Source organism: Corvus hawaiiensis, chromosome 2 (assembly GCF_020740725.1).
Source record: "Corvus hawaiiensis isolate bCorHaw1 chromosome 2, bCorHaw1.pri.cur, whole genome shotgun sequence".
Lineage (NCBI taxonomy): Eukaryota > Metazoa > Chordata > Aves > Passeriformes > Corvidae > Corvus > Corvus hawaiiensis.
Window position 1 is genome coordinate 97,076,194 of NC_063214.1, and position 16,530 is coordinate 97,092,723.

General features: G+C 42.3%; 1 protein-coding gene across 7 annotated transcripts in view; it reads right to left on the reverse strand.

Annotated features, from left to right (window-relative positions):
* The window catches only part of MCF2L (MCF.2 cell line derived transforming sequence like), a 156,920-nt gene extending 147,972 nt beyond the window's left edge, over positions 1 to 8,948 (reverse strand). For all 7 annotated transcript variants that reach the window (XM_048327860.1, XM_048327831.1, XM_048327850.1 and 4 more), the window contains exon 1: positions 8,846 to 8,948. The gene's annotated coding sequence lies outside the window, so the exon portion shown is untranslated. The remainder of the gene's footprint in view (positions 1 to 8,845) is intronic.
* Positions 8,949 to 16,530: the final 7,582 nt, after the last annotated feature.

The following is a 16,530-nucleotide window of genomic DNA, read 5'->3' on the forward strand; positions in this document are numbered from 1 at the left end:
CTTCTCAGCATGGCTGCTCTTGAGGTGTTCATTCCCCAGCCCAGATCGATACCAGTGGTTGCCCTCACCCAGGTGCAGCAGTTTGCCTTTGGCCTTGTTAAACCACATGAGATTCCCGGGGTCCCATTCCGCAAGCTTGTCCAGGTCCCTCTGGATGGCATCTAGTCCTTCCAATGTGCCAACAGCACCACTCAGCTTGGTGTCATCTGCAAACTTGCAGGGGGTGCACTTGATCCCTTTGTCACTAGTGAAGATATTAAATAACATTGATCCCAATACAGACTCCTGAGGGACATTACTTGTCACTGATGTCCATCACAACTCTGAGCCTTTGACACCACCCTCTGTATATGACCATTCAACCAATTCCTCATCCACTGAACAGTCCCCCATCAATCCATCTCTCTCCAGTTTAGAGAGAAAGATGTTGGGGGCAACCATGTCAGAGGCTTTACAGAAGTCCAGATAAATGACATCTGTAACCATTCCCTTGTCACTTGTTGTGGCCACTCCATCATAGATGGCCACTAGGTTGGTCAGGCAGGACTTGCCCTTGGTGAAGTCATATTGGCTGTCCCTAAACACCTCCCTGTCCTCCATGTGCCTCAGCACAGCTTCCAGGAGGATCTGTTCCATGATGGGGAAGGGTGAGGGGAGGATAACAGGTCAGTAGTTCCCAGGGTGCTCCTTTCTACACTTTTTGAAGATGGATACAATGTCTTCCCTTTTCCAGTCACCTGGGACTTCACCCAACTGCCATGACTTTTCAAATCATGCAGCATGGCTTGGCAACATCAGCCAGTTCCCTCAGGACTCTGGGATGCATCTCATCAGGTCCCATACATTTGAATTCCTCCAGTGGGCACAAACCTGATCTTATCCTACAGTGTGAGGGACTTTGCTGCCCTGGTTCGCATCCTGCAGTTCATCTACTCGAGAGGCGTGGGAATAGAGGCTGCCAGTGAAGCCTGAGCACCTCAGCCTTCTCCTCATCCACTGTTACCAGTTTGCCAGGCCTGCTTATCAGCAGGGGTACACTTTCTTTGACTTCTCTTTTTTTGGCTGACATACCAGTAGAAGCCCTTCTTGCTGCTCTTTGCATCCCTTGCCAAGTTCAGCTCCAGTTTTACCTTGGCCTTCCTCAACACAACCCTACAACTGGACTGCATCCCTATATTCTTCCCAGGATACCTGTCCTTGCTTCCCCTGTTCTCTTCAGGAAATTACACCAATCCAGAGATGGGTTTGTTCCAACTCTCCACCAGAAGGCATATAAGCAAGAAAAATAACAGTCCAAATCTCCAAGCACAAGGGACCTGACAGGCTTTTCCAAGTCTATCTGGAAAACACTAGGCCCAAGTAAGGGTGATATGTATCTCCCTGGGCAAATTTAATGCTTTTAAGGTAAGATGCACGGTCAATCTTCATTTGTCCTGCAAGCATCAAAATCCAAGTGTTTCTAGTGTATCTGTTTCTAGCTGCTGAATAAATTGAGTAAAAGCATCACTCCAGACAATGGATATTAACAATGACATAAGTCTGCATTCTCTATATTACATTTGAAGGTGTCAGTTTTATAGACTTGAACAAAATAAAGTCTTTTATATTAAGAAGGCTTTTTAAATGGAGTTATCTGTTTAAAAAGAGGCAAAAAAAGACACATTATTTAGCTCCAGATCCCTCAGGAATCACCCATGAAGAATCAAGTACTCTCTCTGGCACTTACTACAATACTTTAACAGAAGAGAAGATTTCCAGATAAAACATTCTTCAAGTATTACAGCAAGGTGCAACTTCTCCCCAGTTTAAAGAGAGCAATTTTGTTTTATTTTAGCCAACATATTGCCATTTCCTCAGTTCTCCCTTTGCCTATTTCCAGACTTTGAAGCCTTGCAGTGTTTGTCAGACAATGGGTAATGGAGTTAAAAGCAAATTGCTCATCTCTTTCTATAGCTGCTGAACTGGACAGGTTCACTGCACACATCATTCCTGTCACACAGAAAGTGGCAAACACTCCAGCTGTACTAATGCACATTCTGCTAGTAAACAATGTATGTAGCAAGTAGGACATAGTTTTAAGCTGCTTCTGCCTCTACAACTGTCTGGCATGCCATGTGCAACAACTGGCACAAGTGTCCACATGCAGGTACCTAAGCAGCACAGAAGGTTTCATAAAAAAAGCACTTCATAGCAATTCAATTTTTTTTTTTAATTCTGTGGGAGCAGGGGGAATTCTTTCAATTACCCTTACATCTGAGACATTAAATAGATTTTGCTTCTTAAAGCCACTTAGCAAAGTTAAAGTTATCCAGTCCAGAACTTTTTACCCCAAGAACTGGGGCAGAGATGGGGAAGTCTTCTCTGCAGGAAACAAGAATCCCAGAAACTTCCAGCAGTTTTTCTCCCGGCTCCTGTGCAAGGTGAACCGAAAAGCAGCTGGATCTGTGCTTCAGGGGTGAGCAAATTACTCAAGGAATAATTTTTTAATTTACTGCCTTTCCTTAAGGAATGGAAACTCCTGAAGATTAGCAGAAATAATTATATACAAACATGCAGTTAAAGACATGCACTTAATTTATGACCTTAATCCTTAATTATTTTCTGATCCACTGATCATCTTTATTTTAAGAGCAGTAATGTAAACTTAGCTCTCAAGCCAACACAGCAGGAACTCTGGGGGCAAAGAAGGTGGAGAAATACATACAAGAGAGATAGTCACTGTATATGTTTGTCACACTTCCATGGAGAGAGGCAGCTTGCACACTCATAAAACTACTTGACCAAGATTGCCTAGAAAAAGGAAAATATAAAAAGGAGAGGAAAAAAGAAACCCCAAACCATCTTTTTCTTTTGGCTTATGAGCTAATACAAGATGTTCCAAATAGTCAAAGCATCCCTCATGGATATATCTCCACTTGGATCACTGCAGTGACACTGCATCATTTTCTTACTATTTCAAAACATCCAAAGATAAACTCATACCCTCAGCCAGCATAAAACTAGGCTGATACGCCAAGAAAAAAGCCCAAGACTAAAATCTCCTTTTGACATTTACAGATCTGAGCAAGTGCTCCTGAACCTCAGTTTCATGTGCTAGAACCAATACTGCTTTTGAGTTTTCCTGTTTGCTTTAAACTAGATTGCTGATGTCAAAGTTGGTGAAATACCCAAGCAAAAGCAGGGGCAGAATTTGGATTAATTTGTCAGGACACAAAGGCACTGGTAGATTTCACTGCAGCCAGGACCTCTCTACCTGTGGGCCCAAAAGCTGTATTTAAGTAATAATATTCTTAATACCCTTAATTCTTAACTCCACATTACTCCTTAATTAAGGTTCAAGTGCTTCCTGAAACATTGCTTATGAAATTCAGACAAAAGAACAGTTTTTGAAATCAAGAGTGCTATTTCAATCACTTTGCACACACACTTCACTGAATTTACTTCAGTTGCCCATTCAAAATCCCCCTTTAATTTAAGAATAACATTGCAAAGGCAGTAGTTAATTATTATCTTCAAATGTAGCCAGATTACATAAGGCACACAGTTATCTCAGAAACTGAAATCCATGTTCTGCAGCCACTCCTCCAAGGCAGTTAAACCCACCTCCCAGGGTCCCATCACCCTGAATCCATGCACTGTTACTAGATCACTGTTGCTGCCAAATGATGCAACTTCTTCAGCCATTTCCCTGGTGAAGTGCATTATTTCTAGTCAGGTGTAACACAAACATTTAAATATAGCTCACTTCTAAGACCATTTGCCCGATATTTTCAGATTGTCCTGTGAATCACCTCCCTCAGCATTTAATTATTGCAGCATTTTACTGTGCTTTCATCATTGTTCCATTTAAGTCACTGAGAAATAAAATGTATTTGTGTGGGGAAAACTGCTCCTAATTTAGCATCTACTAAGATTTTGCACACTTATTTTCCATATACATGATGACACTTTATGCCAATGCCTTGAAAGAAAAACTGTTTCATATCTGGCCTGGATAGCAGGCTTAAACTTAGTAATTCACCAAGCTCAGTACGCCCACATCAAAAGAGGTAGCGGAGTCCAGATGATGACGTAAGAGCTCATCCATGTATCCTGCAGGTCTCTGCAGGAGAATTGGACTGAACTGAATACCAACATCTGTATAGTAGTATTTCTTTATTTTAGAATGGATTAAAATACACTGAATGGCATTTAAACCTGTCAATATTGCTCTGATGAGAACCTTATTTCAGGTACGTGTATCTGGTCTGCAGCATTCTTTCCAATTTTTATTCTTTGCAATGCTGGCCAGCCATTCTTCCCATTGCCCCCTGCAAGGGGAAAGTGCAAAATACATCAGGCACACATTATAGCCCAGGTTCCTCCCATCCAAGATCAGACATGAAACTGAGATGTCTAAGTTAAGAACCTACTTGACCCACATGATTTCAGCATTCCCTGGAGTAAGATATGTGCATCCTCTGAGGCTCATCAGCCCCTTACTTCAACTCCAGAGCGTCCAAGGCAACTGCAGACGAACCCAAGTTTGTATAATGAAAAGTCCCACTTTTGTATACATTACCAACAGAGTGCCACAAAGGATGAGTCACATAAAATCAATAAAACACTTTAGGATTTCAGTAAAGTCCAATAAATGACTCAAGTTCTGCCTGTGGAGATACTGTATTTCTACTCTTGCCCTTCTCCCAGTCCTTTCATATTTTGTTCAGAAAGATGAAGAGGAAAAATCAGCAACAAAGCCCCTTTCTCATCTCTCTCTAGGGCATGTAGAATACCCTCACATGTTTTAAGTCAAAATCAATTTAAAGACTAAATTTTTTCTCATTCGGAGCTGTACTGTGATCAACTTTTAACTTGAATACTAAGTAGTCCTTCAAGATAAAGGGTCTCATTTTTTATTTAAAAGCCTTTCACAAAGCATTAAAAGTCATCAACAAGCTTATGTAGAAAAGACTAATTCCAAAGAAAATGCAAGACTATTTAGTGAGAGCTAACCTGAGGCCTCTAAAAAGGAAAAAAAAAATCAAATGTGTTTCATAAGAGAAATGCTTTCTTATTTATTCAACTTCTCATCCTATAGGTAGCCACTTCTTCTTTGAGGAATGCTTACAAGCTTAAATGAAGTCACTCGCCTGTCTTCCTTCCTCCTTTTGGGGCAGACAGACATAAGAAGTTTATCTTTTGTTAGTCCACTCAGAACTGTGCATTATATTTTAAGACCTCTAACAAAAAGAATAAAAAGATAAACCTAAGATGACAGAGGGTAGCCGAGTTTCCAAGACTTGAGCAACCTTCCCTAGTGCCTGACAACAACCACTGCACACAGGTGCAGGAAGAGCTTCAAGTACTCAGCCAAATTCTCTTCTTTTTCAGAGCTACAGGGCCAGTGCACACCAAGCCATCCATGGACCATCAGAGCACAGCAGGAGGACAAGGAAACAACAGCTCCATGCAGGAATGAAATGAGGTATGGACAAAGCCAGAAGCTCCTCCGTCTCCTCCACTGCCTGTAAGCATCCTCACCTGAGCTACATCTCATGTCCCTCAGAAACCTGCACCTTATACATGCCTAATTTCCCCTTTGCACCCACCGCAGGAAAAAAAAAGGGGGCCTCAACTTTTATACAGCATAGAATTTGAAAAGTGGCTTGTCATTCATTCTGTACAAACTTGATGTCCAATGCTGAGTGCAAGACTTCTGTATTTTCAGTGAATATAACCAAAGGCAAGTCAGAGTTTGAGGAGTGTTAATGTAAATGTGAAAAATCTCCATATTACAGAATTCCAGTTGCCTAGGGATCATTATTACCAAAAGCATAATTTTCTTGGTCTTTAAAACTCCCACCAAACCACCTACATTCCTGAAAACTGAGCTCTTGGAATTAGACATCTCAACTTCTCCTTCCGCCTCCTCATACTGCTCCCACACACCAGCTTTCTTTCCCACTCATTTCTCTTTCCATCCATGAGATGTCAAATAAAATACTGGCCTTAACATGGTGTCCTCTGAAGCAGCATGGAGAGTGGCTTATACTGCTCTAGAACAGTTCACTGTATCTATTCAGATCACATTTCACATCCAGAGAATGACAAGCCAGGTTTCATTTTTAGATTAAGCCTGAAACACAATAGAAGCAGATAGTGCTATGCAGTACTCTGTGGAGAATGAGGTGATTTTGTACTTGACCCCTTATTTCAAGGGGCTGATAAATCTCCCCTTGTTCGAGTTGTTGTCATGATAAACCCAATCTCCCATCTCACCAATGCATGATTTCGTGCACAAAGCCCTGACAAACATAAGATGCTGCCCGCCAGCATGAGGACACTACACAAATCCCATTTGTTTAACTCGGAGGTACCTGTGGCCAAGCATGCAAATCCCAACTCCTAGACTAATTCAGTTGAAAGAAAAATATACACTTCTTTCTGAAGGTCACTGAGTACATGGCATGTTCTGTTTTTGAATTTATCAGGGGAACAAGCATCGTAATATTAGCAGTTTCTCTTGAAATCAAACCTGGAACATCTAAGACGTTTCTCTGAAGAAAGCTCCAAGGAGAGTGCCTTTGTTCAGTGACCGTAAAACCGGAGTACGTGCTTTGCTCAGCTCAGACGACATAGGTCTCTGAGAGATCACTTGGGTCACTTCATACCACCGACTTGCTGACAAACATATAATAGGTGTCCAGTTTCAAAGGGCTCACAGAACATCTACTCCACATGTCCCTTCTCTTCCTCCTCTCCCCCCCCCCCCAACCCCAGCTCATGGCAGATCAAAAGCATTTTGCAATAACCCACCAAGAAAATCCTCAAGACTCATAGCTTCAGCATTCAGTCTTTTACCGTCACACACACAGAGGGGAAAAAAGACATAGCTGAGGTTTCCTAAGGCTCAAGAAACCTTCCCTAACTGCCTGTCTACAGAGATGGAGAGCACTGCCAATGTCCTGTGCCTGCAGAATTTCTTGAAGCTAAGTGCAAAGTAAAGGTAATGCTTCAGGAAAGAAGAGGCCAGTTCTCTTCTGATCTACTTGGATTTAATTTCCTGTTAAGTAACCATGATGAATACTTCCTAATGAAGTTGTTATAGATTTACCCAACAGTGTAATTTTGTTAGAAACAGCAACTGACAACTTTAATTGTGAAAGGAACACAGCATTCGAAGTTTCAAGTAGATGTATGTTTTAAGACGATTAAATCTGGTGGCTATTTTGAAGCTCCTGCAAAGCCTCAACAGTGTACACAGGTGGCTACCTTGAAGACTGATTTTACAGACCTCCATCATTAAAAAAAAGAAAGACCTTTCCATGCAACTTCCATAATTATTTTTGTATAGTCCAGTCCCAAATCAGTGAAGCATATAATATCTGGAAGCCATCTGAAGCACAAGAATTGCAAAGTTCAACAGGAAAAAAAAAAAAAAAAAAAAAAAAAAAAAAATCACGTGCATGTGACCCAGACCTCCCTACAGAAAAGATAAGAATGGATAAGAGGGTTATGTGGTAGCAGCCAGGCCCAAAACACGAGAAAGGACATGCAACATCAAGTACAAAAACAATGCTCAAGTCTCTACCCTACCACTGTGCCTTTATTAGACACAGGTGGTGCTTTAGCACCTTCTTGAATTAGGATCCACATCAAATCTTTTTCCTCTCCACTCCTACTAAAATGATGTTTTACTTTTTTACAGAATAGTATTATTTCTCTTTTATAATGCTAAACAAACTTGCACAGGGTAAGTACCTTTAATAAACACAGACCCTGCTACTGAACATTAATTTGACTGTTCCACTCCCCAAGCCAAAAAAGCTCTGTATGTACTAATAAACTCCAAAAAGCACTTATAATTATCACAAAAAGGCAACCTACAGAAAATATTTTAGAAAACAATTTTGGCTTCTATTTATTTGCTTTCTGAGATTTTCTATTTCTCTGCTATTCACATTCTCAGTCATTCTGAAATCACTAAATCTAACTGACTGTATAAAGGAAGTAAAGGGCTTAGAAGAGCAAATAGGCAGTAACCATTGTCAAGTCTATCCAGATAAAGTTTTTAATTCCTTTTCAAGGTTTTTGGCTAAAAATATCTTCAAATAAACCTTTATTTCTTGTTTTTGGATTACAAACACTTAAGTCTTCTTCCTTTTGTAGGTACAACAAGAAACAGAAGTAAAAAAAAAAAATAAAAATAATAATCCCAAAACAACAAAACCACTACCAAACCTACAAACGCAGCTGGCAAATTTATTTTAATAGTTCACCCCCAGTGAAATACAAAAGGTAAATAAACACCACAACCGGCAGAAACATCCTCTTTTATAGTCCCTGCGATTAACCATTGCAGGTAACACTAGTCAACAACATCCCGCATCTAAACACCTTCTTCATACCAAAAGACCGCTTTGTTTCTCCACTCTGGAGATGCAATTTGGGGAAGCAAGCCCAAGAGCACATGCACTGCTCGCACCACCACAGCGCAAGGCAGGGGCAGCCCCGGCCTCCCCCACGCCCCCTGGGAGGAGAGGGCAGCCCGTGGCGAGCGCTCCGGTTTTCATTTGTCCGCTCGTTTTCAGGCAGGTTACCGTGTTTGCCTTTGTTTGGCTTCCTCCCCCAGCCCGGACCTATCCCCGCGGAAACCGAGGGGGGCAAAGCAGAGAGGAGGGCAGAGGCACGCCGCCCGGCAGAGCGCCGGGGAGCGCGGAGCGGCCGCGCCGCCCCGACACGCGTGGCCGTGACCCGGCTGGCGCGGCCCGGCCGCCGCCGCTCCCCCCGGGCTCCCGCGGGCCGGGGCGCTCCCGGGGCCGGCCGGAGCTGCCGCGGGCCATGAGGCGCCCGCCTCACTCACCTCGGCGCCCTGCCAGGAGAACCAGGTGGCCGCTGCCGCCGGCGCTCAGCGGCTCGCCCGGGCGAGTGGGGCAGCGCCTCCAGCCGGGGCCCGCGGCATGGGAAGGAGGGAGGGAGGGAGCGGGATGGGATGGAGTGCGGGGGAGGCGGTGCCGGGCCCCGCCCGCGGGCGGGGAGGCGGCGGAGAGGGGCTGCCTTTTGTCCGGGCTCCGATCCTCGCCCCGGCACCGGCATCCCCCGCCCCGTGCGCGCTCCGCGGGAGGCGGCCGGCGGCTCTTTGTGTGGCGGGGCGAGGGAAGGGAGCGGAGCGCTCGTCCCCGCCCCGGGGGCGCCGGCCGCGCTCACCTCGGGCACCTGTAAGGGCTGGGGAAGCACCGCCGCCTCCTTCCCGCGGGCTACAAAGGGCAGGTGCTCCCCGGGTAGGGAAGGGTTGTTGGCATGAGGGGCTTTGCGTGCCCTCTTCAGTGAAAAGGGGTTATTTCCAGAAAAGCTTTTGCTACCTGCAGGCATATCGCCTCATATTTTGGGGAACTGTGCTACTTAAGGACATGGTTTAGTAGCAGTGCTGGATCAGCGGTTGGATTTGATGATCTTGGAGGTCTTTTCCAACCTAAGCAATTCCATGGTTCTGTAATAGCAGAGTGTGCCACGTGAAGTTTAGCAGTCTCAGTTCTGACGTTTCCTGGTGTTTCAGTGTTTGGCTCCCAGCGTTTTGGTTTGCTTTTATTGGAATGTGTATATGAATGTACACATGAAGCACTTTCTGTGCTTACATCTTGATCAGGCAACTCAACAGCTGGAAGTGGATTTGTTTTCCCATTATAAGAAGAAAACAAAAGCAACAAGCCAACCAACAACAGGTATTTGCTTTTTCATTCAGGGATCCCCAAACGTTATAACATTTGCTTTTAAGCAAAACAATGCACAGCGTGTGCTTTTGTGTGCTGCATGTATAAACATGTGAGAAATGGGAGCTGTAGAGATGTGTGTTTCATGGGAAGCACCCGAGGTGTGTCCCTAACCGACCACAGGCTTTCCCAATCCCTCTCCTCTCAGATGGTCAGCAGTCTTCAATGCTACTCTACATCCCTGCTGCAACAGTGGTGCTTTATGTTCATGATAACGCAACTGCAAGGTTCAGACACTAAATTTTTCAGGAAAAATATTCCAGAACTGAGGACAAAGCGAGGGCCACCACATATTTCATGTACTTCTTATTTCTTGAGAGAAAGGTTTCTGATGACAGATATGCTGTGTACACTTGTCTCCTTAATAACCTGAAATGCTCTTTCTTAAAGCCCAGTGACCCAGCGTAGTGTCAGGAAATGGCTTCCAGAAACAAGGTTTTGGTATTTGGCAGCTTCTTAGGGCAGCTTAACCCAAAATGTGGATCAAACAGAACCTGAGATGCAAGTAGGTAACCAAGTCACCTTAGCAGCAACCATGTTCTGTTCTCCATGAGATGTCCCATGCTCCCGTATGTCATGGGAAATAGTGACCCTGTGAAACACTTCACTGCGAAACGGGACTGCTGAGAGGAAGTGCAGATTCAGATAGATCACTCTTTTTCCTTTTTTTTTTTTTTTTTTTTCAGTACCTCACAAGAACATTTTCAGTGTTGGTTGAAAAGATTTGGTTGGTTGTCCAGGGAAAGGGCCAATTAATGAAACACATAAAAGAGCAGAGAGGACGCCTTAATTTGGAGATACTGTGAAAAACAGCTTTGAAAGAGGTCTCTGAAGCACAAGGGAGGCAGCAATCAAACACAGAATTTAGATTTCAGTTCTGTTTTGTGTTGCAGGCATTTTTTGATCTCTATCCCTATAGCTACCCCTAGAGCAGTAAACTAAATGGGGCTAGGGTTCAGGATTAAAGCACAGCGCTGGCCATCCTCTGTACTGTCCCTGGGTGGTGATGTCCCCAGTGTGGTTCTGTCCTAGCAAACAGCAGTCCCTGAGGCACAGCTGAGGGTCGGTGTGTGCCAGGGCCATTCCCAGCAGACTGTCTGCATGCAACTGACCTATTTCAGGAGATAAGAGTTTAGTTGTGCATATGAAAGCCATGTTGTGCCAGCTGGTTCCTGTGCCAAAGGACAGTTCCCGACCTGCTTTTTTTGCTAGTAGAAACGTGAGGGTTTTGACTTTCGTGATCCCTGCTGTGTTCTGTGTCAAACCTTAGGCACTGGCCACAGTCAAGCAGTGAGAAGTCAGACTGAAGATCTGAGCATTTTATTGATTGAGCAGGATTTCTGCAGAACTCTTTGCTCAAAGGAAGATACAGTTGCATTGGCTACTAGCATCAGAGTTTATGGAATAAATGGATCGTATCATGAATAGACTTTTATTATGAATAGACTCAGAAGTGTTATTTCTTCTACATTAAGTAAAATACATTCATTAATACAACATTGGCTTTTATAAGAATGCTACACTCTGTGGAAAATACTTTTTTTTTGACTAGTGCTAAAACGCTGGGGCGAATTTCAGCAGGAAGCAGTTAAGTTTCAAGCAAATGTCAAGAACAGATGGCATTTAGGAGGTCTGAAGAAATTAATAAAGAAAGAAAGTAAGTCACTAGAGCAAATGTGTGCTTTCACATTACAACAGCTGAAGGTAAAAGTGGGCTGGAAAGAGGTTGAATTATCTTAAAATATCTGTCCTAAATATGAGGAGTAGGGTGGGATTCCTAGGAATTGTAAACCAATGAAGTATTATGGCTCTAGCAAAAATTGTACCATGGAGCACCTCCTTCACATACATGTGCATGGTATTTCTGGTGCTGTCAGTGTGAAAGTGCTATAAATTAATTAATAGCATGAAATTTTCTTAGTATCAGCTGTATTTGTTTCTGCCATTTATGAAGTCTGGGGGGGGTTACAAAATGACAACAGGTTGGCTTTCAGGAACAGATTACATGAATAGGGTCTATTAAAAATCTGAGACTTTTATTGAGCAACTGGTCTAAATCACAACTTGTACAGAATCAGAAACTGCCTGTGAAATCATAGTAATGGACTGAGAAAAAATACACAGAAAATTAAGACTCAAAGCTGTTATTTGCAGAAGTTCTCCAGGGTAAGTTAGGGAGATTTTTGAAACATAACAAGAATAAAATAGTAATGACTGTATACGGGCAAGAGGAAATTAAATTTGGGGTTTTTTTACATAGATTGACAATGAGTCTTTTCTTTATAACTATAGCAATAATTAGTGAATGATGTGAACCAATTCTGATTAAAATTAAGGCAGTCCAAAAAACCCAAACTGAGCAATAGAGATATGAGTAAAAAACCACAGGGCTGAAAATTTTATTAGTGGCAAATGTAGTGGAAATGTGAATAAACTGGGAAGAGTCAAAACTTTGGAAGATTCCCATTGGTAAGCTGCACAAATCCATGTTTTTACAAGATGTGAGCAAAATATATTACTAGAAAATCTAGCCTCTCTTCTTATTACACCATGAACATTAACAAACATGACTCATAGGTTCAGGGAATACTATTGCAAACATACTCTGCTTTCTGATGGTGCAAAGTATCTCCAGAAATTCTTCTTTCTCTGGTATGAAGTATTTACTTTAATACAAATCCTAAGAACTCAGTAAAAATAACACCAGTCTCTCCGTAAATATCAGAAAGACTCTTGATTTCAGGGTTATTCTAGGGCTAAAAATTCAAGCTGAATGTGCTAGCAATACCAGCAGAGGCCATGGTAGTCCTTTTAGCCTATAGTAAGTTCAATTTTATCCAAAGGGTGCAGTGGAAGATTCAGCTTGTTATGGCTGGATACTCCTTTTGTGTCCACCAGAGTTCTTGATGAAACAAAGGACAATTGCCATAACAAACGGGAAAGGAACTGGCTTGGGCAGGAATCGAATGGACAAGCCACTCAAATATGTGCCGTGAATAGGAAGAAAGCTAATTAGCTACAAGGTAAAAGCTTTGCACACCAACTGCTCTTTCATGACCTCCCTGAACTCCGTTTAATCAAAAAACAGTGTACAAGCTTGGGATTTAAAAGCCAGATGGTCCAGTGCGAGACTTCTTGTCACTACTTGTGTGAAGACACACAGGATTCTGGAGATGAAGTCATCCATTTTAAATCTCCTACCAATTATTGTCATAATTCTCTGAATCAGTCACTGGAACAAAAGTGAGGATACACTGGAGTCTTGTAAGATGTATGAGGAATGAATAAACCAGGACAAACATTATCTCCAGGAAATCAGGTGATAAAAGGAGAATCCTTTGGTGGGACCGTCCTATTGGAAGGTACTAGGAAACCCATAGCAACAAGAGCAGGGACCAAGGGAAACTATAGCTAATGTGGAGAAAGCCTCTCATTTACATGGCTTTAAAAAGGCAGATTAAAAAACTCTTCTGACCTTATGAAATCTGGAAAGGATTTTTCTGTGCTTTTCCATTCTAACTGAACCAACACTGTGGAAAGCATTAGCCGCAAGAAGCAGGCAGTTTGTGCAGCTGATGTGCCATAGCTACCCTGGACAGCAGAGCTTCCAGAAAGGGCCTGGAAGAGCAATGCAATTTTAAATGCCTGTCACAAGACAGAAGGTAATTTCCTGCAGGTATAGGGAAATCTACAGGGCAAGCATCTCCCTATATCTTGATTTAGCAAATATTCATGCTGGAAGTGGCCATGGAAAATCTGTCCTGTTGTTCACCTGGGTGGTTGGCACAGAATCACTCTTCCACCACTCCTGGTGCCTGTAAAACATATCTGACATGTGGAGCATGTGATCCTCTTTCCTCTCCTCCCTTCCTTCCTTTCAGGGTAACAAGTCAGATGAGGTCTCTTGCAGTCCCACAGCTGTTAAAGGTATTGGGAGGACTAGGGGATCTGCCTGTAGCCCCAAGTGTCTAAATGGAAGGAAGATCCCCTGGCTAGAGATTTGGGACGCTGAAGATGCTTAGGTCCTACGAAACTCTACAACTTTAGGCTGCAAGGTCCAGACCTTGTCAGCTAAATAAATGAGTCCTAATATGTGTACTGGGGACAGGGCCACAAGCAACAAAAATCATGTGGGAGGACAAAGCTGTAAGTCCATCCTGCTAATGGCTTGTGCAAGAGCCCCAAATTCTACCTTTGCTATTCACATTTCAAATTTTGTGTCTCTGTGTCTTTGTTGTCATAGTGACAGAAGGCACCAAGAATATTCTATGGGATTTTTTCTTTGTCATGAATGCAGAACATCCTTTGGCATGTATGTTTTCTCTCCCTTCTGGTTGCTTATCTCCTTAGCTTCCCCAAGAGCTTAAAAAAAAATTGAAATCACTGTGCTTATGTTCAGTAAATTAGATAGTAAATGCAAACATACACAAATAAATACAGTACACGTTAAAGAACTTGGGCTGAATGTCATGATTAAAAATATGTTGCAGGTACTATTTGTTTTTATTTTCAGTGACTACCCAACAGGAAATCTCCTGCTGGCTGTAATGGGAGCTTTGACACCTGCATTGAACACAAACAGCTGTAAGTGCCCGAACCTGAACCTCACATTTGACTTCTTGGATCATATTTTGATGTTGAGTTGTTCAAATACACAACTCCCACTTAATTCTGCTTGTGCAGAGAAGAGGCAGAGAGGGAGAGGGGACTGGAAAAGTTCCTGGGACTAGAAACATGGTGTGCTTTGGTCTGCAGTATGTGAGGCAGGGATTTCAAAGTCATAGGTGCTGCTGTCTTGTTCCGTGGGAAACATAATCAGAGTTTTGGGCTGTGCGCCATGAAACAACTGAAACAAAATGATGAAGACTCATAGTAAAGAAATTGTTTGGGACTGAACAAAAACCATGGACTTTCTTTTAAAATATTAGTAGAGCATATTAGTTTTGAGTACATCTGGTGTGGTGGTAGAGAATAAATGGATTTGCAACCCGTGAACACTATTAGAAGTGTGGTGTGACATGGCAGTAAGATTAAATATCTGTGAGCAGTAATGTAAAAGGTGAGGTGCAGGCAAATGTTCAAATGGACATTCATCAGATTTACAGGTCAATCCACATGAGAGGATGCCTGAACTCTTCTGTGGAACAGTGAGATTTATTTTTATGCACTCTAATTAACTTTCCTAACTCCCAAGCTGACATACTTTCATATAACACCTGCGGTGTCCACATGTAGATGAGAAAACACATCAGTGACAAGAGTATCGTGGGATTTATAGTGCCTGGCAGCAGTAGTCCGGGCTTTTTGCACTACATCCACTTTCCTCCCTAAACCAGTAGAATTCCAAACAGTGTCTTGGCTCAATACCTGGATATAAAATTAATTATATCAGGATTTGTAAGTGTGCATCTCTGTGAAATGTAAGGGGAATGTAAATCTTCATAGACTGAGACAGTTAAAAAGTTAACAGTCTGGTTGGCAATTAACCTTATGGAACAGAAGTAGCTTCTAGCAACAGCTCTTAAACAATCAGCCAGGGTGGAGCCTTCTTGAATGAGAAGATTAGTTGCCAGTGAAATTAAGATAATATCTCAACTTTCTGTATTTCAGTGTTCATACACATTTGGAATTAAAATGTTGACAGATGGTTCTCATGAACTACATCTGGATATATAAGAAGCCAAAGTTGAGTGCATGAGTATTATTCAGCTAGGATATGGAAATATTCATGGACTCAGGATAATGGCGTATTTCCCAAAGTTAATTGAGGGACATAATCATGACTGATGCAGAACCAGATCAGTAGGAAATCAGAGTGAAATTTATCTTTTGGATATGGATAAGAATTTCCTTGGTGGCAGTGGTGTTAGAATTTAAATAGCCATTCCCTTTTTATGTTAGCTTAAAATCTTTGGGTATGTATGAAAACAGACCCTTTTCTCTTGTCAAGACAAAATTGTAGGACACAGGTAGTTTGCAATAAATTAAGTGGGTTAAGAATTCCTTTTTTTCCCCAATACCTTCAAGTTACAATTTTTTATAAAGAAAAAAATTAAGTAAGTCCCATGAGACCATGTATCCTTTTGGAACAATTTGCATGAATGGACTCAATAGGGAGAAGGTTAATTTCCGGAATATACCCAATTTCCATAAAGAAAAAGGATGGATGAGCTTACCTTGAGAGATAATTTGCTGAGAAAGAAGCCTGGGAAAAGCAGGATGAAGATGAGTGATAATCTCCCACATGAGATGGGGGGGACACAGAGTTTGTGGTGTTTATGTGCATGTGTTCAAGTACTTTTTGTGTAAAAGCAACTTAAGTAACCATTGTACTGGTGACCACGTTGCTTCAGATTTGCTGGTTTGCCTGCTGAATGCTCCTCTGAGAGAGCATGAAAAAGAGAGATCACTGCTTAAACATAAAAGGAATGGTTTTTTTCCTTTCAGAATTAAGCATGGTATGTTAAACAGACTTCTAGGGGAAAGGGAGGTACACCAGCATGTCAGGTAAGAGGTAAGTAAGGGGAAATGTAAACATACATTTTCTACCTGTAGCAAGAACAAGAGTTGAGCAGACCTTAAAGCTTGAAACAGTAGTTAAACTCCAAATGGACAGTTCAAGAAAGGTGGATCCCAAATCATCTGCTGTGGGCCATATTTGAGAAGACAGAGAGAAGCCTGACTCATGTTCCAGTACTATCTACAGTGGAACTACTATCTACTATCTTCAGCTTTTTCCCATCTGGACCAGTTCCTTTCAGCACAATGATGCACAAAC